Source organism: Budorcas taxicolor, chromosome 1 (assembly GCF_023091745.1).
Source record: "Budorcas taxicolor isolate Tak-1 chromosome 1, Takin1.1, whole genome shotgun sequence".
Taxonomy (NCBI): Eukaryota; Metazoa; Chordata; class Mammalia; order Artiodactyla; family Bovidae; genus Budorcas; species Budorcas taxicolor.
This window is the reverse complement of record NC_068910.1, coordinates 145,714,185-145,718,569: the sequence shown is the minus strand read 5'-3', so window position 1 is coordinate 145,718,569 and position 4,385 is coordinate 145,714,185.

The window sequence follows — 4,385 nt, the reverse complement described above, 5'->3', positions numbered from 1 at the left end:
TTGTCTATATTCATTATACTGTGTACTAGATCTCTTTTTTAGGACTTTGGAAACATACTGTCAACTCAGTTTCCAAAAAAGTTGTATTAATTTGCACTCTTGGTCACAATCTATGAATGTTCACCATACCATGGGGATCAAAATTAAAAACTTTTGCTAATCTAAAGTGAAGTGAAGTGAAGTCCCTCAGTTGTGTCCGACTCTTTGCGACGCCATGGACTGTAGCCTGCCAGGCTCCTCAGTCCATGGGATTTTCCAGGCAAGAGTACTGGAGTGGGTTGCCATTTCCCTCTCCGGAGGATCTTCCCCACCCAGGGATCAAACCCGGTTTCCCACAGTGTAGGCAGACCCTTTACCCTCTGAGCCAGGAATCTAATATAAAAGGTTGAAAGTGAAAGTGAAGTCACTCAGTCGTGTCCGACTCTTTGCGACCCCAGGGACTGTAGCCTACCAGGCTCCTCTGTCCATGGGATTTTCCAGGCAATAGTACTGGAGTGGGTTGCCATTTCCTTCTCCAGGGGATCTTCCCCACCCAGTGATCTAACCCGGGTCTCCTGCATTGTAGGCAGACGCTTTACCGTCTGAGTCACCAGGGAAGTCCAATAAAAGGTTAGTTGTTTAATTTGCATTTCTTTAACAACCAGTGATAGGATTATCTCTGCTAATCTCCTATTGCTGTTACCACTGACAGAAGGTGTGGTTCTCCTTACCTGCAGTCTTCTCTCTGCCCTCATTATCCCTTTCACCTGGTTTGTGATTAGTGGCTCAGTCATGTCAAACTCTTTGTGACCCCATGTACTGTAGCCTGCCAGGCCCCTCCGTCCATATGATTTTTCAGCGAGAATACTGAAGTGGGTTGCCATTTCCTCTTCCAGGGGATCTTCGCAACCCAGGGCTCTGATCCCATCTACTCTGTCTCCTGCATTGCAGGCAGATTCTTTACCCACTGAGGCATTGGGGAAGTCCCAATGGTTTATTTGACCCAATGCTTCACCTTTCATCTCCAGTGACACTCCTTCCATCCTCACTGCACTCCTCCCTACTTCTCAGTTCAGTTCAGTCGCTCAGTCGTGTCCGACTCTTTGCGACCCCATGAATCGCAGCACGCAAGGCCTCCCTGTCCATCACCAACTCCCAGAGTTCACTCAGACTCACGTGCATCGAGTCTGTGATGCCACCCAGCCATCTCATCCTTGGTCGTCCCCTTCTCCTCCTGGCCCCAATCCCTCGCAGTATCAGAGTCTTTTCCAATGAGTCAACTCTTCGCATGAGGTGGCCAAAGTACTGGAGTTTCAGCTTTAGCATGATTCCTTCCAAAGAAATCCCAGGGCTGATCTCCTTCAGAATGGACTGGTTGGATCTCCTTGCAGTCCAAGGGACTCTCAAGAGTCTTCTCCAACACCACAGTTCAAAAGCATCAATTCTTCAGTGCTCAGCCGTCTTCACAGTCCAACTCTCACATCCATACATGACCACAGGAAAAACCATAGCCTTGACTAGACGGACCTTAGTCAGCAAAGTAATGTCTCTGCTTTTGAATATGCTATCTAGGTTGGTCATAACTTTTCTTCCAAGGAGTAAGCGTCTTTTAACTTCATGGCTGCAGTCACCATCTGCTATGATTTTGGAGCCCCAAAAAATAAAGTCTGACACTGTTTCCCCATCCATTTCCCATGAAGTGATGGGACCGGATGCCATGATCTTCGTTTTCTGAATGTTGAGCTTTAAGCCAACTTTTTCACTCTCCACTTTCACTTTCATCAAGAGGCTTTTTAGCTCCTCTTCACTTTCTGCCATATGGGTGGTGTCATCTGCATATCTGAGTTTATTGATATTTCTCCTGGCAATCTTGATTCCAGCTTGTGTTTCTTCCAGCCCAGCATTTCTCATGATGTACTCTGCATATAAGTTAAATAAGCAGGGTGACAATATACAGCCTTGATGTCCTCCTTTTCCTATTTGGAACCAGTCTGTTGTTCCATGTCCAGTTTTAACTGCTGCTTCCTGACCTGCATACAGATTTCTCAAGAGACAGGTCAGATGGTCTGGTATTCCCATCTCTTTCAGAATTTTCCACAGTTGATTGTGATCCACACAGTCAAAGGCTTTGGCATAGCCAAAAAAGCAGAAATAGATGTTTTTCTGGAACTCTCTTGCTTTTTCGATGATCCAGAGGATGTTGGCAATTCAGGAATCCCTCAGAAGAAATGGAGTAGCCATCATGGACAACAAAAGAGTCCGAAATGCAGTACTTGGATCCAATCTCAAAAATGACAGAATGATCTCTGTTCATTTCCAAGGCAAACCATTCAATATCACAGTAATCCAAGTCTATGCCCCAACCAGTAACACTGAAGAAGCTGAAGTTGAATGGTTCTATGAAGACCTACAAGACCTTTTAGAACTAACACCCAAAAAAAGATGTCCTTTTCATTATAAGGGACTGGAATGCAAAAGTAGGAAGTCAAGAAACACCTGGAGTAACAGGCAAATTTGGCCTTGGAATATGGAATGAAGCAGGGCAAAGACTAAGAGAGTTTTGCCAAGAACATGCACTGGTCATAGCAAACACTCTCTTCCAACAACACAGGAGAAGACTCTACACATGGACATCACCAGATGGTCAACACCAAAATCAGATTGATTATATTCTTTGCAGCCAAAGATGGAGAAGCTCTATACAGTCAACAAAAACAAGACCAGGAGCTGACTGTGGCTCAGATCATGAACTTCTTATTACCAAATTCAGACTTAAATTGAAGAAAGTAGGGAAAACTGCTAGACCATTCAGGTATGACCTAAATCAATCCCTTATGATTATACAGTGGAAGTGAGAAATAGATTTAAGGGCCTAGATCTGATAGATAGAGCGCCTGGTGAACTATGGAATGAGGTTCGTGACATTGTACAGGAGACAGGGATCAAGACCATCCCCATGGAAAAGCAAAAAAGCAAAATGGCTGTCTGGAGAGGCCTTACAAATTTCTGTCTATAATTATGTATTTATTAGCATAAGTGGTTGATTAATCCTTATTTCTCCCTAAATCCAAAGCTTCAAGAAAATACCAGAATATTTTGTTCATCATTGAATCCTCACTCCAGAAACAGTTATGGAATGAATTAATAGACGAAAAAATGAATAGGAAGTGGGAAGAGAGAGACACTATAATTGGCTAGCCTAGGTTACATGCCTCTGCTGGGAGGCAGGTCTATTACCGAGAAAAGAAGCAGTGGCACAGAAATGGTCAATGGGAAATTAGTATGAGCTGGGCAGCTATCCCAGTTTGTATCGACCACAAGACATTCTAAATTTTCATGTAGACAGAGCTGCAGATTTTCTTTGTTAGGAATTTCTTTATCACATATAGACTGAAAAAGTCCTCATCCTGAGTGAAATTAATGTATCTTTACATTTTCCTCTAGGTGTTTTCTTTTTATTGTTTCCTTTAAACATTTGCTAGTAGTTGGACAGGTGTCATTGTGAAAATGTAGAAGAAGACACAGAAAACAAAGTGTGGCATACAGGAAGACATCTTCTGAACTGGACAGATGTGAAAGAAAGGAAAACTTTGTCTTCTGATACACATCACATCAGACTTTCTTTGGGGGATGCTGTGTGTCTCAGGAGAAAGTTGGTTCCCTAAATAAGGGTTAGAACCAGAGCCCTCTGCTTGGAAGCACAGAGTCCTAACCACTGGACCACCAGAGAATTTTCTGATATGATTTTCTTTTGCTGGTTTGGTAGGGTAAAATGGAATATCTTAATGTTAATATTGTCCTCATCAGAATATTCATAGGGCCAGCATCATTAAAAGAAGACTCAAAGAGTCGGACACGACTAAGCAACTAACACACACACACACACACACACACACACACACAGAGTGGACTGAGTTTTCTGATATGGATCGAAAGACACCTGTAGATTACATTGGGTAGTATGGCCATTTTAACTTTATTAATTCTTCCAGTTTGAGAGCATGGACTATCTTTCCATTTGTTTGAGTCATCTTCAGTTTCCTCTATTAAATGTTTAGTAGTTCTCGGCATAAAAGTCTTTTACCTCCTTGATCAGGTTTATTCCTAAGTATTTTTTTATGCAATTTAAAAAGGGATTTTATTTTTGTTTTTACATTTCCTTTCTGATATTTCATTGTTAGTGTAAAGAAATGCAACGCATTTCTGTATGTTGATCTTGTATGCTGCTACCTTGCTGAATGACTGAGCTTTTTAAGTGTAACACAGATCTTCTCAGACCACATCAGCATGCCAAAGTGAGAAGCTGAATGCGCGATTACAAAACAGTATTTGATGCTCAACCAGCTAAATTTCCCGAATCCTCTCCCCATGCGCAGCCAGCCCCAATTCCTCCTGATAATCCAAGA